This window comes from Lepisosteus platostomus, chromosome 7 (assembly GCF_059453375.1).
Source record: "Lepisosteus platostomus isolate fLepPlt1 chromosome 7, fLepPlt1.hap1, whole genome shotgun sequence".
In the NCBI taxonomy this organism is placed as follows: Eukaryota; Metazoa; Chordata; class Actinopteri; order Semionotiformes; family Lepisosteidae; genus Lepisosteus; species Lepisosteus platostomus.
The window spans coordinates 59,503,840-59,514,634 of NC_142617.1; the positions used below are offsets into that span (position 1 = coordinate 59,503,840).

General features: G+C 44.6%; 1 long non-coding RNA gene across 1 annotated transcript; it reads left to right on the forward strand.

Annotated features, from left to right (window-relative positions):
• The first annotated feature begins 4,428 nt into the window (after positions 1–4,428).
• On the forward strand, positions 4,429–10,795 carry LOC148659342 (uncharacterized). The gene is made up of 3 exons (XR_015940443.1): positions 4,429–4,667; positions 4,892–5,053; positions 9,781–10,795. It is a non-coding gene; the product is annotated as an uncharacterized LOC148659342 (long non-coding RNA).

The following is a 10,795-nucleotide window of genomic DNA, read 5'->3' on the forward strand; positions in this document are numbered from 1 at the left end:
TAGATGAGCCAAATAGTGTCCTCTTGGCTATAACCTTCCTCGTGTTCCCAGTTCCTCCTGTTGTTGTCCCTCCTCGGAGCTCCCCTCACCCTCCTGTAGGTCCTTATCTGTGCCCCTCACCCGCTGCCACTAGCTCTGTCAGACTGCCACTCTTGGCCAGGCCAGTTACGTCAGGAAGTCTTTAAATACCTCGTCGAGATAAACAGATGACCACTTTGCTGCTTTCGGTTTCTGAAACTAAAGCTTTGCTACAGCTGCAGTTGCACCTCTGGAGTGAGATTGAGGTGGCTTCCACCCTACGCCTGCGGATGACATGATCTACAAAGGGCTTCACCACATTCTGCCCGGTTGGGCCGAGTCAGGTTTTTGATTATTGTAACTGTTGTAACTGCAAAACACTTTTTTTAAAAGCTCTGCAGGGGCCTTCTCCATTCTCTGGCTCCCTCCCATCTTCACTCTTGACTTTGCTTGTATGAAACCTGCGTGCCGGGAGGGGCTGACACACTGTTGTGTTTCAGAAAGACCAGGGCTGCTGGCCAGCAGCGACAGGCTTCACACTCAAGTGCCATCTAGTGGTTGTTGCGCAAAGAATCGCTTTTCAGGATGGTAGGTACTGATGCTGATGTTTGTACAGTACCTGGAGAATTGTAAGTTAATGTTTATCAGTTGTAATTGAATGGAATTGTAATGTTAATGTTTTGCAGTATCAACTTTTACAATACTGCTGTTATGATTCCCCCTGATAATAAATAAATTATCATCATTTTTGTTTATTTTTTCTACCCGTTATCTGTTATGCACACATGTACAGTATAAGTTACATCAGAACTATTCACTTTTATTGGTATTTTACTTCTCATTGTTACTCTTTACAGTCAGCACATTTCTAAGTGGACAAGCAGCCATGAAGGACAGCCAGTGTCAGGAGGGGAATTCTGTGATGCTCCCTCAAAGGACAGTGTTTTCATGAGTGTGTGTGGCCGGGGTGACGAGCTCTCACATGCTCAGGCAGGTCTCGGAATCATTCATTCAACACTGGTTTAAACACAGACTGCACATGCTGTATATGCTCAGCAGTGCAATAGACTGCAAAAAGTGTTTGTGAAGCCAGAGGGTGTTTCTGTGGCTCATCAGGATGTGCTGCAGTCTGAAATGATTTTTGGTGCCTGGAAACCTTTGGTGAAACCAGTCCCAGCCTCATTCTTCCCTCCACATAAACTTTCAACAATTACTTCAGTGAGGGGTTTGCTCTTGTTTAATGCACTGGTTGCCATCCAAAAATGAAAAGGGAATGGCTCCATAATTACATGGAAATTGCAGGGGAGATTATGCTTTATGAACCACATTTCTGCTTTTAATGATGTTTTCCTTATTTAATGGATATATGCATGAGTTTCAGTATGGCAGAAATCAAACCCAGAACTGCAATTTGTATTAAGAAAATTGTTCTTGTATGCTTGGCAGGCTTACTGTTGCTCTGTGTGGCATAATTAAAGTCATACTAATACAGTAGTCCTCTCCAGTAATTACAGCCTTTACCTCATAGACCTACCATAGCCACTGCCATCTACTGTACATAGCAATTGCCCAGGGAGAAAACAGGCTGGTATCCACTGTGAATGAACATTGACGACAGTAAGCTGATCTCTAATGATACACACTCAAAGACATCTACTTTGTAATGCACAGTGCAGTGGAACAAAAGTGCAGAAGTAGAAAAAAGTCTCTGTCACTCCTCTAGCATTAGAAAAATTAGGTTTATTTTACAAATGAGTATTTGCAAACTCCGCTACTCCACTACTGCCTCTACCTGTCAGAATTACATTCCATCTGAGTGAAAGAAGTTCCGGGTGACAGAAGAGAAGCCCAGGAGATGGGTTTGAAGAGTTGAAGAGGTGTCTCAGCCGCTCTTCACAAAATCTCATTGTTTATATAGAGTTCACCAATCCAAAACAAACCAACACCAGTATGTGCTGGATAACAGTATATGTTGTGTTAGTTTTTCAAACAAAAAGCAAAACCTGAGAGCTTCAGTTCTGTTTAGCTTAATTTCATTGAACCCTGCATTGCATTGCATTAAACTCTATTCCACTCTGAACTCAATTTAATGTGCATAATGTGAATCACAGGTAGAACATCACCTGTGATAGGTGTCACGATCGTAACCCCTCCTCTTAAGGGCGCTTCAGCCCTTCCTCGTTTGTATCATTCCTGCCACCTGTTCCTTGTTTCTCCCCTGTTCAGTTTGCCTTTATAAGCCAGGCGCTCACCTTACTCATGACTCTGCATCTGATCCCTGCATTGTGCGAGCCCTGGACCTGGTAGCGCCTGGCTCCATTATGTTTTTAACTTCCTGCTCCTGTCCTTGTTCCCCCCGCCGGTCCTGACCCGGCACCTGATTTTAATCTCCTGTTTGGACGGATTTCCCAGCCTTGGACCTTTTGCTTTCGTTTTTGGATTCTCCCTTTTGGAGTTATTCTGGACTGTTCGCCTCGGCCACACCTCCCCGGATCACCAGCACCGTATGGACACGCCCCCCTGTTCATCCTTGTTCCTGCATGACTTTTCCCTAGTGTATTCCTTCCTCACTATTCTGGATTGTGTCTTCCGCATAGTGTCCGGAAAGAACTGTTCGTTACAGTAGGTACCTGTCACCTGTGACAGGTAGAACAATCACCTGTAATAATCACAGGTAGAACATTTCACTGGTGCAGTAGAAGCACTTTGCCAGGATCGCTGGCAGAGCCCTCTACTGTAGGTCACAGATTGCTGGCTCATCTCCCTGCTGACCACACGGGCAGGACCCCTGAGACCCCTGTGCACAGGCAAGCGTGCGGACACGTCGGCGAGAGGCCAGTCACTCCTGCACACAGAGCTGGCCCCCCCTTCAAGGCCTGAAGGAGCCTGTGGCACAACATGGCTCTGGCAGGTTGGAGACACAGGTCTACAGGTCTGCAGAGGAGAGGCTGCAGAGGCCAGCTGAACTGAAGGAAGGCTCCAGACCGGTGAGTTACAGTATACATTATGCCAAATCCAAACGTTAGTGAGAAACATTCAGGAAATGCTACAGTTCCTCTGAATCCTCTTTCTTGTGTTTGCAATTTGTTTGCTGTGGTTTCCACAGTCACCAGCTTCTTTTCTTTTTGAAGCACAGCTGAGAATCACCAAAAATTCGGCATTTCATTTCCACAGCAGTAAACCTGTGGGGAAACTGTGGGGTACAAACATGAAGCCACCCCCTTCGTTCTACACTGCAAACCCTGACCAGCAGCAGGACACAAGTGTCGCGATGAGGACTGAGACAGCTGTCAGCCCCCGCTGCAGGTCCAGAGCAGCTGCACTCCAGCACGGCCAGCCCGGCTCTGAACCCCTCTGGGATCCCAGTCACAGATGGCTAACCACAGACTAGGAACCACATCAGGACTCTCCTGGTAGGGCCCAGCCGGTCCTCTGAGCAGGGCCTCTTGGATGGTCCAGAGGATGAATTCTTGTAGCCTGCCTGCCTGTGACATCTTTTACACCTGGACAAGCTCTTTTTTTTTTATCCAGCCTTTAAACACATACGTCCTGGGTAAGATTAGACAATGCACAGCTCCTTGCAAAATTCCCCCCTTCCATCAGTACTCTGTTTGGTTGAATCCCAAGGGACATGAACTCGTTTTTTAAAGTACACATTTTTAATCAGAACTTGAATGATTAAACTGAACACTTATTTGGGTGAAATGTTCAATCTCAGTAAAAAAAATAAAAAAAAGTCAAATATGTTGATTATATAAGCATTCTGCCCGCTCAGTCAATATTTGATTGAAACAGCCTTGGCAACAATCACAGCTGCGAATCTGGATGTTTGAGGCCTGTTTCTCCTCAGCAGGGACAGGGAATCCAGCCAGTGTCTCTTCACAGCTAAAAGCATCAGCGCACTAAAACTAAAATTGAAAAATCCCAAGAGGACAGGTCCACTATGAGACTAAACTGCAATGCTGAAACATTCATTTCACATTTATTTCAGTACATTTATCTAAAACAAGCTTTTTACATTTTATTTTCCATATGGGAAAGCAGGTCTTGGAAACCTTTGGACATTTATGAAAAATATGGCTTGAATACTATTGACCCCTCCAATTCAGTCTTAACCTGTTTAGTTTAGCATAACCAGACTCAAAACAGAGACATCTTGGAACACAAAGGCCTAAGAAGGGAAGAACAGGCAGATGTTGCATAAATATGTCAGCTCCGGGCATCGCTTTGAATGTCAGTTTTCCACTTGTGCTGAGAAAAACATGGCTCCTGGTAACAGCGGTGAAGAAGCACACTGTCACTGGTAGCTTTCACTGCAGCTGGAGCAGTTATCTGTTTCATCTGACAAGGTGGTCAGGCCTCAGTTTTCCACTCCTTGAGCTTGTCACTGTGGATCTTTATCTCCTCGCACCGTGCCTGTCTTGCGTCTAGTTTATCTGGGGTCATCCAGAGGGTGGATGGAATAAATCTACCAGGCGCCTGAGGAGAGGGGCCCTGGAGACAGGGAGCTCGGCAGGCATCTTGGAAAAGCCAGTGAAAAGCATGGAGACAGGCTATCTCAGCAACTTCCACTGCAATCAGGAAATTCAGCTTTCCTAAAAAAACGGAGGGACTAGCAAGCACGAAGAGGAGGAGGAAAAACAGCACAGGTGAGACAGCAGATTGCTGCTGACAGTGGCCCCGCCCTGTTTACCTGCTGTATGTATTTCTTTTGTCTTTTCCACAGCTGAGACCATGTCTCTCATGAACCTCCTGGTGAATACATATTTCACCCCAATAGTAGGAACAAAAAATCTGGGGAAATATATCTGCTCGAATGGGGGAAGGCTGCTTTTCTTTGGATCTGAAAGATACTTGTGTTATTATTTTACAGAAAAACGTCAAGATCATGTAATGGCAGAGCCACACAGCCCTGGTGCCCAGTCCAGGGTGTCCTGCCTTGTGCCTGCTGCTGGCAGGGACGGGCTCTGGCTCCCCGTGTCCCCGGATTGGATGAAGAGGCCAGAAGATGGATGGATGTAGTAACAGAGCACAGGTACAGCACCTTCATGCAATTTAAGTTATTATAGTTCTAATAAAAATGTGTGAGCGTACCGGACCATAGCTGTTCCTTTGTTCCTTTCGAAGAACTATGAAAAGATTTCCAGTAATATCATTATTCCTTCTAGAGCATGTCTTAAGCTGTTCAGGTTCCTAGAGTTTCTTTTCAAAGTGAAGTTTTGACTACACGAAACATATCGTACTGAAGAAGTATGATGCTGGATGTTTGTGAAATGCACCCCTTGCTCTTTAAAAGAAAAGCCTGTTAAACTTTGACCAGATTGCATTCTGCTGTTTACCTCGTCCTCCCTGCGGTCTGGATTTCACCCCTCGTGATTTTCACTCTTCCGGCTGGAAAGATGTTCTCCGAGGTGGAAGACTTGCCAGAAATCACACAGTACACCAAGAGGCTCAGGTGCAGACGGCACAATTCCGCTAGTGTGGCATCATGAAACCCGTGAGTCATTGGGATGCATGTGTTACAGGACTGTGAAAGGTGCAGTGGTCCAGTCTGGGTAATGCTTATTCGCTTACTTGATTTGTGACGTACCTTTATTACATCATATTGATTTCAGTTATTACATCAGTGTATAATATATTAAATATTTCTCATTTTCGTTTTTTCGATGGTAAGCTTAAAAAATACTCTTAAAATGTCAAAAATATGCTTGATTGGACTGGCAACCTAATTGTAATTCAGTATTAATCCTGAATAAAGAAAACAAATAAAATGTTTTGCATTTTCAGTATACGCTGTGGCCTGTGGAATGTGGATTAGCAGTGTTGTATGAGCATTAATTTGTTTAATTCAAATGCAGATCTTCAGAAATTCCAGAATCTTTCTTTTATTTAGAAACCATAAGCAGAATGTTGAATTCACTATTTGTAAAAAACAAACAGTTTAGACAACAGTATAGAAACAATCACCTGCAATCAGGAAGTTACATTTATAAGTAAGGATTCAATGCTATTTTAAAGCCAAAAGGCAGTAATTTCAGTTGGGTTTTGTTTCAGGAAATGCAGTTTTCCATGGACTCAAAATGACATTAACCTGCACTTTTCTTTTTTGTGGGAGAGGAGACAACGGTAGGCAGTAACATCCTGTCCTGTACCATGACACAGGTAAAAATTACGACAGTATTACTGATTCAGTCATACCTTCTGATACAGGGAGTATCAGATGCTCTTCTTTACATGCTTTTCTTATGCAGGGGGTGCACTGTTGTGCAATTGCTAAAACATTCAAGTTATTTTCATGCTCTCTGACTGGCTCACATGACTCTTTTCCAGGCGTTTGTTTTTCCTTATTTGAGACACTGGAGAATCTCAGGGGCCATTTGTGTAGCAGTTCATTTCACCTCCCACATGGGTTTTTCAGGATGCATTTAAATGCATCTAGACGCTATTAATGGAAAATCCATTTTTAATTCTTCATGTCATGTAAATGCTAAAAGACTTGTACATTTTTCTATGAAATGGAATGAAAAGAGTGATTAAAAGCAGGCTGAGCATGATCCAATTTAGATTTCCGGGTGTGATATTAACAGAGTCTTTGCGGATGAATGTGCCATTAGTCCAGTACTGATGTTCATAACTTTAATAATGAGGTTCTTCCTTTCACAAACCCCTAATCTTGCAAACAAATGAATCTTCTCCAAAAAAACTACTGAAACTAGTTCAAGAGTAACAAAATTAGAGATACCTGACTTTCCCAAAGCAGCAGGCTGGGTAAACTGGCCACTCTGTAGAGTACAGATTAGACAGGCAACTCCCCTGCAGAGACAACTGGGCCAAAGACCTAGTTTTCAAATAAGTTATACAATGCAAACAGACAAAATTGCTACAATTTAGGGGAAAATTACAAGTATCACTATATCCATAACCTCTTCATCCAATTCAGGATCTCAGGGGAGTCAGCCGATACAGGCAAGCAATGGGTGCAAGGCAGGATACACACTGGGCAGGACGCCAGTCCATCACAGACATCACTAGATCCTATGATAAAGACCTGCGGATCAGGGAGGCTTGATGGTGCTGGAGCTGGAGCTGCTACCTCACAGCCGGTCCCCCCTCTGTGGAGGCAGCATGTTCTCCCTGTCAGTGGTGTGAGATTGACAAGCCATCTCCTGCTTGTCAGTGTCGATCGGCTGTTTCAAACAGTCTCTTTCTGTGTGGCCCTGTGACAGTCAGCTGTCCCACCCAGGGAGAGACTGCCCCACACACTGTACAGCTTGCCACAACTCCAAGAAGGCTAACCTCTCTGATGAGGGATGACATTTTGTAAAGTAAAATTAGAACAGCTTAATCATCTACCACTGTTGCATCTATGCTGGCTGTGCCACTGGGAGCTATCTTTGATATTTACAGTAAAAGTACAGTAAAGGCAGTAAGAGTCAAAGACCATTCCATCTGCCTAACGGATAAGTAAAGGTTCCTGATGAAAAAACTGGCCCTTTGTGGACTGGCTGTGCTCACAAATCATCCAAAGTACAAGATCCAAAAGGATCTCCAGGAGATTTATTGTCTAAGCGAGTGGCTGTACCAGTGGGAAATAAATTGGGTCAGTTTTAATTCCATTAGTGTGAATGTTTTATGGGCCTTTACTCAATACCAGAGCAACACCCTCAATGCAACTCCTCTAACTCATCGATGACATTCATGCCCACAGGTTCAGTGTAACAGCTCATTCTTGATGACAGCCGATTCCTAGTGATTTCTCCCTCAGTGGACATCCCCAGCTGTCTGTGAATAGGTGCATGCCTGGATTGTGTTAGGACCACGGACTGAGATCCGTGTCAGGTCTTGTAGTAGACCCTGTACGATGCGGTAAGAGTTGGAAGAAACAGGAGGCGTGGTAAAAGGGAACACAGGGGTTTAATAGTGCACAAAATAATAGTGACAGTCCGTGAGACAGTGAGCGGGGGAGACAAAGAATAGCATTCAAATTCAAAAGGGTCCAAAGGCAGGTCAGGGCTCAGTCCGAGAGTCCATCAGCGAGTAATCCATCGTGGGACGCGACAAGGTTTATAATATAATGTTTCTTTATTAGCCCTGTACAATTTTTTGCTTTAGGAATTCATCTTTTCACATACCCCAGCTTTTCTCCATGGAGACACAGACAGGGAGAGAAGCTTGGGGTCAGAGCGCAGGGTCTGCCATTGTATGGCACCCCTGGAGCAGTTAGGGTTAAGGGCCTTGCTCAGGGGCCCAACAGAGTAGGATTCCTCTGCCGGCCACGGGATTTGAACCGGCAACCTTCCAGTCACAGGCACAGATCCTTAGCCACAGAGCCACTGTTAAACACATGGAGAGACAAAACATGGAGGTCCAAGGGTGACGGGGCAAGATCCTCCAGACCCCGGGCTCAGGAAGCGGGAGGTGTCGGGGATGAGGCCTATGCCCTCAGGAGACGGACGTAGGGTTTCCTGGTGCTAGGCGGGCCTCACGACATCTTACCCTAATGATGAGCCCCGAGGACTGGAGAAGGAAGCGGGAGGTGTCGGGGATGAGGCCTATGTCCTCAGGAGAGTTCTGGGGTCCCTAAGAAGTTGGTAAATCCTTCCACTTAAAACAAAATCACCTGATTCAGGTTGGCAAGAGCACAGCTGCACTGAAAACGTGTAGATATACAGTACTGGTCTACCTGGACCGGGGATCAAAAAATGATATCCTGAAGATCATCTGAGCAAAACAAGGAAATGTGTTCGACAAAGCTCTCAAGGGTTTATATTCAACTACAGTATAATATTAAATACTTTTTACATGTTAGAATTGCTACTGCTTTCCAAGAAATGGGTTCTGCAGGATTGTTTTGATAGGTTTATTGATGTAAATGTGCACCTGTCATTTCAGAGGACATACAGTATTCATGCTCTTCCTGAACATGACCCCTAATACAGGCAAAACCAATCTAATTATACAGCTTTTGAGAAAAACACACACAACCAATAAAAAAACAAGTGAGGATCAATCTGCACACATAACTAATATAGGCATTTCCTAATTAGTCAGAAAAAAATGTATTTACTCTCCCAATAATCATTTACAAATGTCCTTACACATTTACTATTCTCACACACACACACACACACACACACACGGGATGCCAATTCATATCAAAGTGAATGAGACTAATTTAGGTGTTATACCATGATGAAACTGTCTACTTTCTGCTTTAGGAATTCTTAGCTTTGACTTTTTGCTGTTTTTCTTATTAGTGCTGTTCAAATTTCGAATTGAATTAAATTGTACCCCTATGAACTTCCCTCACTGAAGAATATACTCTATCCACAATTGATAATCAAAATCATTATCTAAAGCTTTGCTCCTGTACTGGACACCTTTGCATTGTCTGTAATGTACAGTATTTCCATTAAAATGTCTCCATATTCAAAGATGGAATGTGATGTTTAGCATTAGTGTTCACTGCACCTGATAATCACAACTCAGAAAACAAGTAAAAAGCAGCCCACATTCATGTTCCTGATAGAAAGAAATGGCTTCTGCCTGAAGCAGAAAGTGACCCATTAATGAGCCTGTGACTCATCACAATCATGAAAAATGCAGGGTTGAACCAACTGTTTCTAATCCCAGAGGCCTCGATGGGATGAGAATAAAGAAGCTGGATATTCAGCACAGCACCTCCCCTCTCTCACATCCCTTCTCTTGAAGTTGTCCTCCTAAACCCCTGAGGCTAACAGCGTTTCATTCCTCCCCTGCCAGGGCCGGATTCCAGGAGTCTTTTCCTGCCTGCAGCGAGTGACGGGGCAGCAGTCGGAAAGGGCTCTCTCTCTCTCTCCTGCTGTCACCTTGACCGGCACACCCAGCGGTCAAGCGCAGGACCTGCAGCAGCTCTCTGGACCACTCCTGCTTGGATCTGCTCCTCTAGGGGAAAGGGGGTGTCCCTGAAGAAGTCTTGCAAAATGGGGTTTCAGCAAGAGTTTTCAATTCTTAACTTTTTATGTTTTAAAAAAGAACAGGACCAGCCCTTTTCATTCCCTTGACATCGGAGTCCTCTTGTCAGAAACGCAGTGCATCTGCAGCTGGCTTCGAGAGCACCACCTCATTGTGAAAGTCGTAGTGCTCCAGGAGACGCACAGCAAGCTCCTGGATTGACATCCAGCTGGCCTGGGTGAGGTAACGGGTAAATCACAGGTGCCCCAGCCTGCCCCTCGCCAGTCTCTCCAGCCAGCCAGCTGCTCTGCGAGTCGTGGGCTTCAGAGTGGACCGGACTTTCATTTGTTTAAAACCTCTATGAACTCAAGCAACCCTGCAGTATGATCTCTTTGGCTAGTGAAGGGATTCATTCCTTATTCAAACATTTGCTTCACATTGTTCGAGTTTTGTTTTTTTCCTGCATTATCTCTAGCTCCTGTGTAGCAATCTTTAACCTATTGCTTTTTCTGACAATCACAGGTGCACACTTGTGTAGCTTCTGCAGGGGGCACCACTGTTTCTCAGCCCACACAGACTCCCAAGTCAGAGACAGAGCTGGACCCCTGCTGTGTTTCAGGGCAGGCTTGCTAGCACTGGTGTCAGAGGTGGACTCTGCTGCATATCACTTCCACTGAGCCTGCCATGGCTTCCTGTGCATCAGGCCTTGTACAGCTTCAGTGAGTTTGAGCTCTACTGCATAAGACATGATTGTACAATGACTCATCATGGTAACTTGTTACAAGATCTCCTAATCTTATAAACTTTTACTGCAGAAAAAAAAAACATCAGAACACAAAGGGTT